Source organism: Podarcis pityusensis (genome assembly GCF_964106645.2).
Source record: "Podarcis pityusensis genome assembly, chromosome: 10".
Taxonomy (NCBI): Eukaryota; Metazoa; Chordata; class Lepidosauria; order Squamata; family Lacertidae; genus Podarcis; species Podarcis pityusensis.
Window position 1 is genome coordinate 11,027,969 of NC_138035.1, and position 17,772 is coordinate 11,045,740.

The 17,772-nt window shown below is 43.2% G+C and overlaps 1 long non-coding RNA gene across 1 annotated transcript; it reads right to left on the reverse strand.

Annotated features, from left to right (window-relative positions):
- Positions 1-790: 790 nt before the first annotated feature.
- Positions 791-15,437, reverse strand: LOC308486485. The gene is made up of 3 exons (XR_013991076.1): positions 15,323-15,437; positions 6,540-6,660; positions 791-1,796 (listed from the first exon to the last, which is right to left on the reverse strand). It is a non-coding gene; the product is annotated as an uncharacterized lncRNA (long non-coding RNA).
- Between the last annotated feature and the right edge of the window lie 2,335 nt (positions 15,438-17,772).

Sequence of the window (17,772 nt, forward strand, 5' to 3'; positions counted from 1 at the left end):
ACCCTCATTGTTTTAGTAAGAACAATCCTTTTGTGTATGCTTCTCATCTTCACCCTCCTTCCCCCCTCGTTTTCTTCTCTCCCCAACCCTCCTCCTAACTTCTCCAGAACTCACTGGGAAATGCCCACACCCAGTGACGGATGACTAAGATTTGGAAATAGCATGAGACATTTGCGGCGGGTTCTGCAAAAAAATAAAATAAAAGGTGTAGCAACACTAGAAACTCAAGTTTGGAGGGAGAAAGGGGTTCAGATCTACACAAGCAGTCCACCAAACCAGGTAGATGTGGCTTGCCAGCCATTGAGATCCTTCCACCAGGAATGGCCTCCTCCTGACCCAATAGCAGGCAGCCCATTGTAGATGGTCAACTTGGAATTCCCAGCTCTTTAGTCATGTTTGCATTTTCTGCCTCTGCAAACTGCCCTCTAAAAGTCCAAGGACTCTGGCTGGGAGAAGCCTATTGCTTTCTTTCTTCCCAATCTCCAGTCATGGGCCTCGCTGCTATTTCAGGGGTCCTCATGGAAGTTGTATGGGGTGGGGGTGGCCCCTATACTAAATTGGCATGCTCTGTTTGAGTTAGTGGGTCGTAGAGGCTCCTATCAGAGTTTAAGTTTCTCATTTTGCAGGCATAATTTCAGTTTGGCATATTTCTGCATCAGTGTTCATGTTTTCTTTTGTTCGAATAAGCCCTCTCCAAAAGCAGTCATCATTTTAGCATGTGGATGAATAGATAGAGAGACTGTCAGACAGATAGACATACTGATATTGATATGCACACATTATTACACAATTTTGCCTGATAGACATATTTTATGTTGTTTCATTCTTGTTTTTTATATTTGCTTTAGTGTTTGTGTTTGATTTCACAGTCTGAAAAAATGACTCAGTAATAGTAATAGTAATAATAATAATAATAATAATAATAATAATAATAATAAATGCCCCCCAAATAAATGCATTTTTGGATGTTGAAATCTCTGTGCATTTTTACTCGCACTGTCCCTCCAGCCCATGCATCTTTTTACAGTGGTACCTCGGGTTACATACGCTTCAGGTTACATACGCTTCAGGTTACAGACTCCGCTAATCCAGAAATAGTACCTCGGGTTAAGAACTTTGCTTCAGGATGAGAACAGAAATCGTGCTCTGGCGGCGCGGCAGCAGCGGGAGGCTCCATTAGCTAAAGTGGTGCTTCAGGTTAAGAACAATTTCAGGTTAAGTACGGACCTCCAGAACGAATTAAGTACGTAACCAGAGGTAACACTGTACATATTTTGGGGTTGGAAAACTGCCCTGCAAGGTTCAGACAAGTGTGGGCTTGGAAGGATGGCTGCATTTCAATTTCCTTTTGGGAATTGTACAGTCGATAGATTTGCATTGAAATGGGAACCAAGATGCATCCCTAAAATAGATTTTGGTCGGCTTTTGCTTTGCTTTGCTTTGCTTTATTTACGACGTGTCGTATTCCCTGAGGGCTCAGGGTGGATCAAAAACTTTATGACAACCAACACCCTATGGTCCTTTCCTCGTGAGTCACTGTTTTGAACCTTCTGACTGGAAGGAGTGAAGCACAGCGATGGAGACTTGTGTAGAGACACACAAGCGGCATCCTCTTTGCAGCAGAAGTGGCGGAATAATTCAATCACACCAAAAAAAGAGAGATGCAGCAGAACTTTGAGCGGATGGAGCTCAGTGGCAAGGAACTTGCCATGTATGCAGAACGTCCAAAGTTCAGATCTCCAGATTCAAGGTCCAGCATCTCCAGAGCTTAAGTAAACTCTTATAAGTCTGAGAACCTGCATTCAAAATATGGAAGTAAACTCTTATCAGAAATTTATAAGATATAACAAAAAGGAATCAGTGCCCTAGATGATAGCACCAACCTAATGATAGCACCAGCCCTGAGTATAGTCTACAACTTCTGGGGGGAGGGAACCAGGTTGGGGGAAAAAACCATCTAATCCCTCTGGTTGTGGAAAACTCATTAGCTGGCTCTTCTTGAGCAAGATTTGTCCTCTATAGGCTTAGAAAATCTTTCTTTCTTTCTTTCTTTCTTTCTTTCTTTCTTTCTTTCTTTCTTATTTATTATTATTTATTATTATTAAAATACATTTATTCAAATGTTACAGTACAGCTTTGTCCACTGCTAGAATATCATAGATTGATCACTCCAATCCTCAATCCCTCATCACTGTCATTTTGGCTCACCAAGTACCCTCAATAGTACCAATACCCAGTACTGATCTGATTAATTTTCAGTTAATATATCCCCTCCAAAAACACCTCTGCTATGATGAGGACATTAAAAAATCCTGTCCTTCTTCAGTCAAAGAGAAAAAAGGAGACCAAATCTCTCTATCTAGCAAGTCTATCTTTAATGATGTTTTGCACCAGTTTTCCCAGAATGGATGTTAAATTTCCAGGGCATTGTGGAGAGGAGAAACGGCTGGCTCCAGGATCTGTCGATGTACAGCAAAAGCTCCTTTAGGGCTCTATATTAATACTAGGGAAGATCAATGTAAGTCATTGAAAAGTGGACTCAGTAGACCCCACTATGTCATGGGTTGCCTCAGCCTTGAAACTGGACTTCTCTCCTCCCTCCTCCATCACCACCCAGCACCCAAAGGTCAGGCTCGAACTTCTCTTTCTCCCTTAGTTGCCACATAGCAGCTGATAGTGGAATGTCTCTGCCCACGCCTGGCAAGCTTACTGAGGGAGTGCACCAAGATGGATGAAATATACTCGCAGTTGCGTAGTGATTTCATGCTCTTTATTGCAGCTCGTAAAACAGTGAATGAATTTCCCCCCAAACCTCAGGCTTTATATACGTTATTTACACAATGAGTCCCGTCTGATTGGCTGATTCTGCTTCCCCCCTGGAGCCTGATTGGGCTGTTCCTGCATTCTAGGATCTTACCGGCCCAATAGGTTGCTTAACTTCCTCCTGGGGTCTGATTGGGTTGCTCCTGCAGGCCAATCAGGTTGTTGCATTCTTAGGACCCTACCTGCCTATTGTTCTAGGACAGTGGTCCTCAACCTTGGGCCTCCAGATGTTTTTGGCCTACAACTCCCATGATCCCTAGCTAGCAGGACCAGTGGCCAGGAATGATTGGAACTGTAGACTCAAAACATCTGGAGGCCCAAGGTTGAGGAAGCCTGTTCTAGGTTCCAAGCTTAGTACATAACAATGGAAATCACTTTGCTCTGCACCACCTCAGTCCTGGTGTGAACAAAATGTGAAGCAAGAAGGAGCAGATAATGCTCACTCCCATTTTGCTAGCCATATTGAAATGCTTTGAGCTTCTCTCCAAACCTGAGACGTTTTCCTCAGGCAAAATTTGGTGGCAATTCTAAGGGCTCATCCAGACACACACTATAAAGGTAAAGGGACCCCTGACCATTAGGTCCAGCCATGGCCGACTCTGGGATTGCGGCGCTCATCTTGCTTTACTGGCCATGGGAGCTGACGTACAGCTTCTGGGTCATGTGGCCAGCATGACTAAGCTGCTTCTTGCAAACCAGAGCAGCGCACGGAAACGCCGTTTACCTTCCTGCTGGAGTGGTACCTATTTATCTACTTGCACTATGACGTGCTTTTGAACTGCTAGGTTGGCAGGAGCAGGGACCGAGCAATGGGAGCTCACCCCGTCGCGGGGATTCGAACCACCGACCTTCTGATTGGCAAGTCCTAGGCTCTGTGGTTTAACCCACAGCGCCACCCGGGTCTGACACGCACTATTGTGTGTCCAGCGAGAATTTATACTGAGTGACTGAGTGACATGCAATATATCACTCAGTATAAACACTCGCTGGACACACGAGACACACAAGCCAGCAGGTCGGACTGGAAGCTTGCTGTGAATTCCTAAAACCAGGGCAATGGGGGACAGACTTCAGATCTACTTTGGCTGTTTAAAAAAATACTAGGCCCTTGAAATCCACCAGCCACAGCCTGGTGCAAAAGAGGCATACTTGAATTAAAGCTTTCCGAGCCCAGGAATTTCAAGTAGCAGAACTGAACCAAGTTCACAGCATTTGTATGCAAATATCCACTCCTGGTTAGCCCAAGTTTTCTTCCTCCCTTCATTTCAGCAGCATAGTTTAGGGCAGCGGGAAAGTTATTTTCTCGCTGTTGTTAATCAGGAGTCAGAAATTTCTTGGCGTTCTGCTGCAAATCATGCAGAGATCTTCCAGGAGATGCACAGCTACTTTTTGCCCACCCTTCCCTCAGGTTGTTTCAAGGCAGCAATGTTCTTAAGCTGAGATTCCCTCATGCAAGTCACTCAGAGCCAAAATTCAGTTTTCCCTGAGATTATTTTTTGGCAAATTAAGCGTTTGTTCCATCTACATCATTCAGCCACCAACCCAGCCACCCCAAATGAGAGACCGCTTCTGAACATTTGCCTGTAGCTTTCCCTTTTATCTCATTTTCTCCATCTCTAGTACTTAATTGTCTACCTCAAATAGATATTGTGAGGATTAATTAGTTAATCTTTGTACGATGCTTTCGAAATGTCAAGTGCTACTGTATTTTCTTAGATTATTATTATTTTTCTTTAGAATGCGTTATTAAATGCCTTCAGGTTCTGCTGCCTTTCTCACAATGGAACAGAGGAGGAGCCCTTTACAGTTGAGATGAGATAACTTAAATTGTTCTTAATTTTCATTTAAAAAGCATCTCAATTATAGGCAACACCCTCTTTGTGAGTATGGATGGGGGAAGAATTTAAATCTAGTTCTCATTTGAGGACAAGCGTACCCAATCCATACTGTTTGAATTTTGCAAGGCAGTTCTCCATTCATGTTGTGTTTTCAAAAATGCATATACTTGAGTAAAAGAGAAGCTCTCCTTCTCCACAACATCTGAATCAGAAGAGGCTGTGAAAGCTCTGGACCAATGTCTGAATGTGGATGGGATGAGGCCCAATAAACTGCTTGAATCCTGTAAAGATGAAGGCTCAATGAGTAGGTGGTTTCCATGCTTGGGAAATAGGCAAGTTACCTGTTCTGTATCTCTGAAGGAGAATACATCAACATTAATAAATAATAATAATAATAATAATAATAATAATAATAATAATAATAATTTATTACTTATACCCCGCCCATCTGGCTGGGCCTCCCCAGCCACTCTGTGCGGCTTCCAACAGGATAGTTAAAACACAATAAAGCATCAAACATTTAAAACTTCCCTAAACAGGGCTGCCTTCAGATATCTTCTAAATGTCAGGTAGTTGTTTATTTCCTTTACATCTGGTGGGAGGGCGTTCCACAGGCTGGGCACCACTACCGAGAAGGCACAAAAGTCCTCCATGGCCACAAGTGCCTTTTACCAGTTTCATCTGGTTGACAAGCTGGAATGTGTGGAAAGGAGGGCAACAAAGATGATCACAAGTCTGGAAAGCGACCATTATGAGGAATGGTTGAAGGAGCTGGGTATGTTTAGCCTGGAAACAAGGAGAGGGAGAGGAGATACGATAGCCATCTTCTAATATCTCAAGGGCTGTCACATGGAAGAGGGAGAAAGCCTAGTTTCACTTGCTCTGGAGAGTAGGACTTGAACCAATTGCTTATTGTATTTGTTTGTTTGTTTAATTTTATTTATACCCTGACCTCCCTGGCCAAGACCTCCTCAGGGCGGCTACCATCAAGTATAAAAACAATTGATTAAAATACAACTTAAAATGCAGCCTCATTTCAGTGGAAGCCCAGATCAAAAACTGGTTTTTTGGGGGGGGGGGGGGAGAAAAGGTCAAATCTTCACCCCGTTAAATTGTTTCTATATGCAAGAGTATTGTTAGCCCAGAAATGGAAGCAAGAAGAAATCCCAACGAAAGAAGAATGGCAGATAAAATTAATGGACTACGCAGAATTAGACAAAATGACTGGAAGGATTCGAAACCAGCAGGACCAGAGATTTACAGAAGATTGGAAGAAGTATATGAACTATTTGAAGAGCAACTGTAATCAACAAATTACGCTAGTAGCACTACAAGAAGTTTTGTAAGGAGAAATATATGAAATATTGCAAAATAGAGAAAGAAGAGAGATTAGTTATGAGATTTAAAGGTTATAATGAAAGTAAGAAATGTATACTAAGTGATTAGATTGGAAAATTTTCAGATGTGACTGATGGAAGTCCAAAAATAATTATATAAGATCTAAAAGTATGTTTAATTATTTGAAAATGATACGTTAAAAAACTAATAATGTTTTTAATAAAAAATAAAATAAGCAGAGGTTGGATGGCCGTCTGTCATGGATGTTTTAGCTGACTTTCCTGCATTGCAGGGGGTTGGACTGGATGACTCCCGAGGTCCCTTCCAACTCTACAATTCCAGGATTCTATCAATCTATCTGTTTTGCCAGCTGTGGCCATTCCTGGACAGGGATAGCCAGATCCCTGCAGTTTAGTATGCGGACATGGGTTCAGAGATATTCTTGGCATTTTCTATCCGGCGAAGTTCAAACAATAGTGCTCGGTGGAAAATGCCACAGCTAAGCCTTATTTCAGATGCCTTATGAGTTATGAAACTCACCTGCATGGTGTTTCTCAAGTTGGCTGCCTTGCATGATATCCAACACGGTTGAGTTGAGCTGGCATTCGTCATTCTGCTTTCATTTGGAAAGGATCCACCATCTTCCAAGTCCTGGCCGGCACTGCAAAAGGGACTTGTGAAAACAAGCATGTCTTTCAACATTATTTATTAAGTGTTGACAACGTGCTAAGTTACAAGAGATAAATGAGGAGAGGCGCTGCCTAAAGATTTTTGTCTCATATAATTTGGAGTAGTGTCAATTTCTTCCTTCTTTTCTTTCGTGGCCATACCCTCTAAATTTATGTGAATTAAATACATAGCCAATCTTATAATATTGTTGCATGTGTGCCAAGATGAATTGGAACAACCCCGTTTTAGAGATAAGGGGAATTCCCCTGTTGGGTGTCGTTATCATTCCTCCAGTGTGCTCTGCATACTGGGCTTTCTGGATTCTGTTTCATGCTAGAAAATGTCTGAAATGATTTGAAAATTGGAGGAGGGAGAATTGTGCTGAGGTTTTCAGTTTGGTCCATTCAATTCAGATCTCCCATTAGGGGCTATTTCTTCTTCTTCTTCTTCTTCTTCTTCTTCTTCTTCTTCTTCTTCTTCTTCTTCTTCTTCATGCCAATATGGCTTCTATGCAGCTTATAGCCTGCCCTTCAGAAAATATCTGGCGGTGTCACAACAATAAATACATTTAACGATAAATAATAAAACACAGTAATATGTCAGAAAGCTGCCTGTTTTCTAATGTGCAAGAAAGTTTCCCATTGTTAAAGGGCCTGGATAAATAAAACAAAGGCAAGTCTTCATTAGCACTTTAAGTTAGACAACACTGGTGCCAGTTAAACACCCAACTGGGGCACAACGGTTGAGAAGCCCACCCAGTGATTGTTCTCACTGGAACAATCCCAGCAGATCTCAATTTCGGCAGGGGGCAGTGTGGGAGAAGCCGCTGCCTCAGGGAACTTGTTCCCTAGCCAATAAGGACTTCATAACTACAAGAAAGAAGATTCTACCTAAACATTAGGAAGAACTTCCTGACAGTAAGAGCTGTTCGACAGTGGAATTTGCTGCCAAGGAGTGTGGTGGAGTCTCCTTCTTTGGAGGTCTTTAAGCAGAGGCTTGACAACCATATGTCAGGAGTGCTCTGATGGTGTTTCCTGCTTGGCAGGGGGTTGGACTCGATGGCCCTTCTGGTCTCTTCCAACTCTATGATTCTATGATTTTATGTGTCAAGACCAAAGACATGAATTTGCCTGGTTGCAGATAGATAGCCAGTGAAGATCTTTGAAGTTCCATGTTCCATGGCCACTGTTCAAGACCCTGGAAGCTGCGTTATTCACCAGCTGCAACCACAATGCACTTTGCAGTACCTGCAACAAGCCAAAGTGGCTAAGTTGCACCTCCACTCTGACTACCAGTGCCTCTGACTACCAGTTTCTGTGACTCACAAATGGGGAGAGTGCTATTGGGCTCAGGGCACTGTTTGGTGGCTTCCCGTGGTCATCCAGTTGACCACTGTGAGAACAGGATGCTGGATTGGATGGGCTTGATCTAGCAGGACTTTCCTTCTGTTCAGCCATGGAACAGTTTTCAAGGGTAGCCCCACATGGAGTGCACTCCAATAGTCTAAACAGGTTGGCAGTATTGTGCACCTGCCAAGACCACACCCTAGTAAGGGACTCACCACCAGCTCCTGGAACCTTTTGAGCCTGCTTCTCCTCTTCCTTGCTGTTGTTGTAGGTTTATCCACCCTCTCTAAGTGAACTTCTTTCAACAGGGTGCTCTACTGTCATTTTGCCACCACCAAAAAGACCCTGCCTCTTATGCATCCCAGTTTTATTTCAGGCACTGGGGGACATGGAGCAGGGCCTCAGCAGATGATCTCAAGGGTTGGGCAGATTTGTATGGATGGCCAGGAGTGAGAGATTATTACATAAAGATCCTAAATTCCCAGGGGACTAAGGGGTAAGCTGCAACTAGAGACATAGGAAGCTGTCTTATAAAGAGTCAAATGTTCCATCAAGCTCACTATTGATTATACTCTCTGCAAGTGGCTGTATAGGGTTTCAGACAGGGCTGTCTCCCCACTCTAGAGATGCCAGGGATGTTGACCCCAGGAGCTTCTGTGTGCAAGGCAGATGCTATACCACTGCGTAACAGCCCTTGCACTACTTGATTTATAGCAGTGCAAGAGCGCATATGTGTATATTATTATTATTATTATTATTATTATTCAGGACCATTGGGCTCCGAGATATTTTTCAGGACCTTACTGGTCCTTCTATAAGTACTTGCAAAGCAGATACTCTGACACTGAGCTGTGGCTTTTCCCCTCAGTGGTGGCGCCAGTCAAAAGATTTTGGTAGGCATGGTGCAGAGAGGGGCAATATGTTTGGCCTATGGGACAAGGTCTGTAGCTCAGTGGCAGAACATCTGCTTTGCACACAGAAGGTTCCAGGTTCAATCTCTAGGTAGGGCTGGGAGAGATTGACTCTCTGACACTCTGGAGAGGACTGGACCAATGGTGTAAGGCAGCATCCCATGTCCCTACATTTTGATGGGTGTGTGCTTTTCAGAAGCTGATCTCTGGCCTTCCTGATGGAGAAGAATCGGGAACCATGGGGTTGGGGGAGCTCAGAGTTCTTTGAGTCAGGAGCCACAGGAAGTTGCAAATCCCATGTACCCAGAGTTTGAAGCCAACTTCAGTAAACCAGACTTTCACTGACCTCAGCAACTCAGATGGAGGTTTCACCATGTGGCACATTCTTCTTCTCTTCCCCATTTCACGCTTGGTACACATATGCGGATCTGGGCACCAAGCCAACAGCTGCCCATCATGGCAGAAGAAAGAGTGATACTGACATAACACCTGACGAACATGCAACCACATGGCAGTTCAATATGCTTTGTTTAATAACATCCTCTCAGCCTCATAACTGCCTTCTGATCAGCTCTCAGAGATCGAGAAGTATAATACTTCAAAGCTGTTTAGTGTGGTATATTTTGTTTTTTTAATTAATTCTCGCAACACCTTTGCACAAGCAGCCTTCCCCACCGCAGTGTTGCAGGGGTAGGAACTGATGCCAGGGGAAAAACAGTGTCCTCCTTTATCTAATCTCATCCATCTCTGTATTTTCAAAGCCTACAATTAACTCGGATCGTTAATGCTTGAGCACTTGTTTGCACTCCATGTTACGATTAGGAATGGGATTAATTTTAGCAAAGGCCCTGCTCTGTCAAGGGGTGAGAGCATAAGAAAGTGCTTTGCTGGATCAGATCAAAAATCTGTCTAGTCCAGTACCCTATTCCAATGGTAGGGGGATAGATTTCTGAAGGAAGCCCACAAGCAGGACAGAAAAGGATCCCTTGTTGTTTGGCCCCAGAAATGAGTTTGGTATCATGTAGCCAACAAAGTTGGAGCTCCATAACCATCAAATGGCCCAGCACCAGGAGGCTTAAAAGATCAGCTCTTTCCACTTGAACCTGCCTATCAACTATGCTGGGGCACATTCTTGCATGTCTGAGACCTTCAGTGTCTCTGTGTGTGAACTTTGCACCTCAGATGGAAGGACCTGCTTAGAAGGAATTAGGCATGCTAAAGCTTTCCATTTTTACATGCCCAGTCTGGATGGGTGGCATCTACTCTGAAGCTTGGGATAGGATTGCTCCACGCCCCATCCACACTTCTTTTCAGAGTGCAACCAAATGGTTCTGTTCATCCTTTGTTGTTGTTTAGTCGTTTAGTCATGTCTGACTCTTTGTGACCCCATGGACCAGAGCATGCCAGGCACTCCTGTCTTCTACTGCCTCCTGCAGTTTGGTCAAACTCATGTTGGTAGCTTCAAGAACACTGTCCAACCATCTCGTCCTCTGTCATCCCCTTCTCCTTGTGCCCTCCATCTTTCCCAACATCAGGGTCTTTTCCAGGGAGTCTTCTCTTCTCAAAGTATTGGCCAAAGTATTGGAGCCTCAGCTTCAGGATCTGTCCTTCCAGTGAGCACTCAGGGCTGATTTCCTTCAGAATGGATCTTCTTGCAGTCCATGGGACTCTCAAGAGTCTCCTCCAGCACCATAATTCAAAAGCATCAATTCTTCGGCGATCAGCCTTCTTTATGGTCCAGCTCTCACTTCCATACATCACTACTGAGAAAACCATAGCTTTAACTATATGGACCTTTGCTGACAAAGTCATCCTTAGTGCACACATAAATCCTTGGTGGAGGGTTCTCTAAATTCAGAACATCAGTTTCATTATGCAGGAAAACAAGTCACCAGTCCCTATGCTTTGAAGATAAACTTGAAAGCATGCAGGAAAGATTGGGTCCAACTTCAGAAAGCTGGGTGCAGAGAGAGTTGGAAAAGCCGTTGATTGATTAATTGAGTTTACTTATATGCCATTTTCCCACAATGAGCTGTTCGCAAAGCAGCTTATAACAAACATTCAGAACACGAGATACAAATATACAGACCATTTCAGGAAATTAGAAAATGGTGAACACCAACAATTTTACACAGAATAAATTCAGTATCTCAAAAAGAATATAGGCTTAAGCACATAAATACAAAGCAAAGCAAGAAGCCATTCCAGTGCTCAAGTGAGTTAATATTGTGCCTTGTATAGTCCCCACCATGTGTGTGTTTTGATCAGTTTTGATGTATGCACGTTTCACACAAGCTGCAGACTTCATTCTTTTTCTTGGTATGTAACAGGGGGTGGGCACTGGGGTGCAGAACTCTGAAAATTCAGTGCAGGTAGCTTGACACTCCAAATCATTCCCTCCCATGTTTTACCAGGTATGGGGCAATAGCAAACACGTTCTGCCTCTTTTAAAGCCTCTGGTGAAGTTTTTATCTAACTCATCAGATTTAGCAATTTGTAGCTGATCTAATCTCGCTGCAGAATCCTCACTCTCTGAAACTGTATCCACCAAGCGGCTTGCCGTAAACCTCCGTTTCCCTTCAATAGCAGAGCTCCAAATGATGCCAGTGCAATTTCTTTCCTTTTTCTTGTCCCTTCCCCTCTATTTCTGCCGCCCGCACTATTTCTCCTCATTTTGCAAAACTACTCATATTCTCGTTTTACCTAAATCAAACAGATTTGCAGATTTGCTTAACAATAGCGCCGGGTGAATCATATCGCGGATTGCCAGCTAGTAATCAGTAATTAACATTATAGGCAGCTAATGAGACACATCATCACCATTAACTTTCTACTCCATTATTAAAAGGGAGGATATAGGTAACTCTCACACACCTTGAAATTACTTTCCCTCCCTTCAACCAAGAGTGGGATAAAAAAAATGAGAAAAGGAAGCATTCGTTTTATGTGCACCAGGTGCTTCTCCCATGTAGGTCTCATACTGCAGTGACAGCTTTCAAATAATGTCTGTGTGTTTTGTAAGATCCTTGGGGAGGATTCTTTAAGAACACAAGAAGAGCCAGAAGTAGTTACATAGGAGATAATCCAACGATCCGTGGAGATGCGTACAGGCAAGGACAACATACTGGCTGAGCGGGAAACAGCTACATCTGCTGCATCAAGCCAGAGGTGCATCTTGTGCAGATGTTCCCAAAATTATTTGGCCTACCGCCCCCTTTTCAGGAAGAAAAAAATACTCAGTGCCCCATGGAAATCTACCTTCAATAACAAACAACAGTACTGTATTGGCCTGAATATAAGCCACACTTTTTTTCCCAAATTCCGATCGTGAAAAGTTAAAGTGTGGCTTAAATTTGCGACCTTACAAAAATTGGCTTTTGCGAAATCGCTGCTGAAACACACATATGGTAAAACGAAACAAACAAACAAAAAGGTTTTCTGGCCAATTTGCAAGCTTGAGACCGTTGTGCAGTTAGTTCTAATGTCATTCATTGCTTTCACTTGCAAGTCTCTCTAGCACTTGTAGGATTGTCCTCTACATTTGCCATTTACGGGTGTGAGTGCCTGCGGAATTTTAAGGGAGCGGCTTACATTTGCGTATTGTCTTTTTCCCCTCCCCCTCCTTGAATTTTAAAGGTTCCGCTTATTTGCAGGTACAGCTTATGTTTGGGCCAATAGGGTATGCAGCGACAAATGTGCATTCTTTTATGTATCTATACTTCTACCTACGTTCTACAACATAGTAAAGGGATTAAAAACCCACAGGCTGGACTGGAGCGAAGCTTGCTGGCTCAGTTTGACCTGCCCTGGGGTGGGTGAGACTGGCGCTGTAGCACGCATGCCATTGGCCAAATAGGCAGGCATGCTGCAATCCATTTCCTGGGACCAGGAAACCCTCTTGCCTCCATCATAACCACCGGATCCAAGGGACGTGTTATTGCTGTCCTGAAATGGCACCCGACCTGGTGGTTATTATATATATATAATAATCTTTATTAATTTAAATTACACACATATACAGAAAATTTACAAAGGATTTACAATCTCATATTACAAAAAGAAATGTTAAAGAGAGAAAAACAATTAAGAAAGAAAAGAAAGAAGAAAATACAGAAAAAGAAGAGAGAAAAGAAACAAATTTACATACATAAAACAGCATAATCTTCCTATTGACATTTTAATAGACACTTAAATAAAAAATACTTACAACAAAACAAGTCTTCCAATCATTCTCATTATACTGTTTATACTGTCCTTCTTTTTGTCGCACAGTTTTATATTCTTTAATATTGTTCCCATTTATTCCAAAAACAGTATTTGTTATGTGTTTTATTTACAGGTGTCACTCTAGTTCTGCTGATATGGTATGGTTGGTACAATATGATCTTATATACTCTTTAAATATTCTCCATTCTCTAAATATTTTCTGATTCACTACTCAAACTCTTCCCGTCAGTTTTGCTAATTGTAAGTATTCTAACATTAGTATCTGCCAGTCTGTAATTGTCGGTATTTTTTCATTTTTCCACTTCCTTGCCATAAGGATTCTTGCTGCTGTGGTGGCATACATGAACAGTGGTCTTATGTCTTTTTTGATTTCTAATGGTAAAATGCCTAGAAGGAAAAACTCTAAGGTTCATTATAGATGATGCCCCAGAATTCCCCAATAATTGCGCAAGTCCACCACATGTGGTAGTATCATCCCACGTCTGTTTTACATCTCCAACAAATCGGTGACCCTCCTTTATAAATTTTTGCTAGTTTTGGGGGGGGGGGGGGTGATGCCATCTATATAACATCTGGTGGTTTTTCTTCTCTTCTTTTCTTTCTATATGTTTCCGCCGCTCCGTTATTTTTATTCAATGCCCCCCCAATTGCACCCAAAGCTCCTACTGCCCCCAGGGTTGTTCCAGCACCCCCAGGGGGTGGTATTGCCTACTTTGGGAAACACTGATCTCGTGCAACATCCTGTTCTCACAGTGGCCAATCAGATACCTCCAGGAAGTCCACAGGCAGGCTGTAAAAGAAAGAACCCCCCTCTCCCTGTTATCCCCAGAAGCCATTGGGAAGCCTGCAAGCAGACCCCAGAGTGCCAGACTGCTCTATTCACCAGTGATTCTTAGCCACCAGTATTCAGATGCATCCTGGCTCCAACACACAGCGATCTTCTACTGTACATAGGCTAAGAGGCGCTAGTGTTGTTCGGATGCCTGATTATGGTCTTCCAAAGCAACTACTCTATTATGAACTTATAAATGGAAAGCGTAATGCTGGTGGTCAACAAAAAAGGCTTAAAGACCCTCTCAAGGCATATCTTTAAAAATGTAGTACACTCATACCTCATGTTACGTTTGCTTCATGTTACGTTCTTTCAGGTTACTTCCCGCGGCAACCCGGAAGTACCGGAAAGGGTTACTTCTGGGTTTCGCCGCTCACGCATGCGCAGAAGAGCTAAATCGCGCTTCACGCATACGCACAAGCTCCAAATCGCTCCGCACACCTGCGCAGATACGGCGCTTCAGGTTGCGCTCTTTTCATGTTGAGAACGGGCTTCCGGAACGGATCCTGCTTGCAACCAGAGGTACCACTGTATAAACACCTACAACTGGGAAACGCTGGCCTGCGAGCGCTCCAGTTGGAGAACAGCCTTTACCAAAGGTGTCATGGGCTTTGAAGACACTCAAACTCAGGATGCAAGGGAGAAACGTGCTAAGAGGAAGGCATGCTTGGCAAACCCTCACCATGATCAACTCCTGCCTGGAAACCTATGTGGAAAGATGTGTGGATCCAGAATTGGCCTCCACAGTAACTTACGGACTCACTGTTAAAACCGTGTTCATGTAAGTAAGACAATCTTACTCGGCTACAAGTGATCACCAAAGAAGAAGCAGCTTCCATCACACTTCCCTCCATGTATTCAGTGTAGTATTTTTAGGGGTGACTCTCATCACAACTGGTCCTGAATGAGTGGCACACCTGAACGTATGAAATCACTCCAGGCACTGGGGGTCGATCTGAGGTGATACAAGGAGCTATCTCTGTTCTTACCTCTTGCAATCTAGACAACTACACCGTTTCTCCCCTCTGGCTATGCCCCAAAGAGGATTTGGCATTGTGCATCCCAAGAAAAAGGCAAGCTTTGAAAATGAGTGGGGGTTTTCACAAGCAGCTGAGGACTGAGCATGGATGGATGTCTGTTGCTCAGAGGAAAGGAAATTCAGAAGACGTATTTGTGCCTAAAGCAACTCTTTAGATTGAGACCTCTTAAATATATTGCAGAAGATGACTATCCACTTGGGAAAACTGTTTGAATAGGCAACATCCATCAGATAAAGTTAATCCCTTGGTTTGCAAAGTACACAGGCAGATAGTTAACTTTAAATATGTGAGTAATTACCTTGACATTGGTGGATTTAAATGCTTATATAGCAGCAGCTTCCCTTAGCCTGTTTGGCAGAAGTGTCCAATGGGGAACAATTGATGCCTTAAGCAGTGGGTGTATTGGAGATTTGTAGGTATGATGTTTCCAGTCTTCAGCTCTTTGCCTAAACTCTCAGTTTAGGATGATGTTATGCACACCTCCCCACCCCAACCCCCGCCTGCCACCAGAGGAATCTCACCACGAGAAGAGAAATCGTTGCAATTCTGTCTCTTTCTTTCAGAACCGTGCCCTATATGAAACAGCAGCAGAACCACAGAATTGGCTATATCGAAATTTTATGAGAGCAAACATGTAATGTCAAGTGGCACAGTTAACTACAGTGGTACCTCAGGTTACATACACTTCAGGTTACATACGCTTCAGGTTAAAGACTCCGCTAACTCAGAAATAGTGCTTCAGGTTAAGAACTTTGCTTCAGGATGAGAACAGAAATTGGGCTCCGGCAGTGATGTAGCAGCAGGAGGCCTCATTAGCTAAAGTGGTGCCTCAGGTTAAGAACAGTTTCAGGTTAAGTACGGACCTCTGGAACGAATTAAGTACTTAACCTGAGGTACCACTGTATTTTGTTTCTAGGAGCTAAAGACTGAAGACAGATCCAGGTGCTCTTGGAAGAAACTGATTTTCTAGACCCATTTCAATTGGGGTTTAGGCTCAGTTTTGGCACAGAAACCATTTTGGTCAACCTGTGGAATCACCTCTATTTGGAGAGACGGGAAATGCACCTTGACCCCTCAGTGGTGTTCAAGACCATCGACCATGGTATCCTTCTGGAGCAGCTGTTTGCGTTGGGATGGGTGACATGGTTTTGTGGTGGTGTCATGGTCCAGTTCACGGGTGATCGAAGTCCCAGCAGGGGACGTCAGGACCGGGTGCAAGATGGCAGGGTGGGAGCAGGAACGGGAGTCCAGAAGCCAGGAGTCAGGAAGCCAAGGGTCCGAGGGTCAGGAAGCAAGGAGTCACAAAGTCAGGGGTCCGAGGATCAGGAAGCAAGGAGTCAAGAAGCCAAGGTGCAAGGATCAGGAAGCAAGAAGCCAAACGCAGCAAGGCAGGAAGCATGTTGCTGTGGCAAAGAGCTGAAGGGAAATGCTGACCTTATATCCCTTCCCAACTCTTGCCACCAGGTGCTGCGAGTTACCAATCAGCCTCAGCTGTGAGACCGCGCCTTGCCTCTTCAGAACAAACTTAGGAAGGCCCCAGTCCTGCAAAGTCCTATTGGTCACAGGGCCTGACTCCTGCATGCACACCTGAAGGTGGTTCTAGTCCTACTTGGATGCTTGTTTCCAGAGGGAATGCTCTTTGGCCCTGTGGAACCTTCCATGTAGAGTTCCTTAGGGTTCAAGTTCACCCCCTTTGCTGTTTATTATCGACATGAAACTGCTGAGATAAGTTATCCAGAGTTTTGGAGCATGCTGTCAGCAATATGCTGATGATGCACAGCTCTACTTCTCCTTTACATCTGCAGGTGTGGCAGTGAAGGTGCTGGGCCGTTGTCTTGCCTTGGCAGTGGACTGGATGAGAGTCTCCCAGATGCTGATGGACTACAACTCCCATTAGCCCTGACAATTGGCCATGCTGGCAGGGACTGTTGGGAGTCCAAAATATTTGGCGGGAACCAGATTGTTTACCCTTCTCTTAAGCAGATACCAAGACTCTGCGTTTCCTGATATAGCAGAACTGATTTTGGGGGATATTGGAAACATGTTACTAATAGGATACTGGATGTATCAAGCCTCAGGAACAGATTTATTATGTCTTCTGATCCAATCCTCAGCTACAACCATTTTGGCAGAAAGTCACGCAAACAATAAAAGATATATTGGAGGAGAGGTTTCCGTTGAGTAGCTTTATTGAAAAATAGCATGTATTTATAAATCACTGGAATATGCAATCTCAAGATAATATTCAGCAATATGTGTTCTTTCATCTGATATACGTTTGGGTTGTACACATTGTTGCAGAAATTATATACTAGAATCCTTTTTTACATTGAGTAGGCTTTTTAAAAAACCAAAAAAACCCCAAACATGATTTCTCTTATGCGATAGGACAAATGATGTGCAATATATTCTTCATTCTTTGCTCATATAGGTATTTGTGTTTTTAGGATACTAAACAAGCAAACAAAAGGATTGCTTTTTTTAAAAAAATAATATTTATTGCTTTTATACCTTACAAAAAGAAAAAAGAGAAAAGAAGAAAGAAAAAAAGAGAAAAAAAGAAAAAAAAGAAAAAGAGAAAACAATACAATACAATATATAAACAATACAGAATGCAACATTAACATTAACACATTAACAAAACGAAAACAAAAACAATTCAAAAAACACACACATCGTACCATCTCAATGTCCTCTCTTTCATTCCCTTGTTTCATCGACCTCCTCTCACCTCCCTTTTTGTATTCC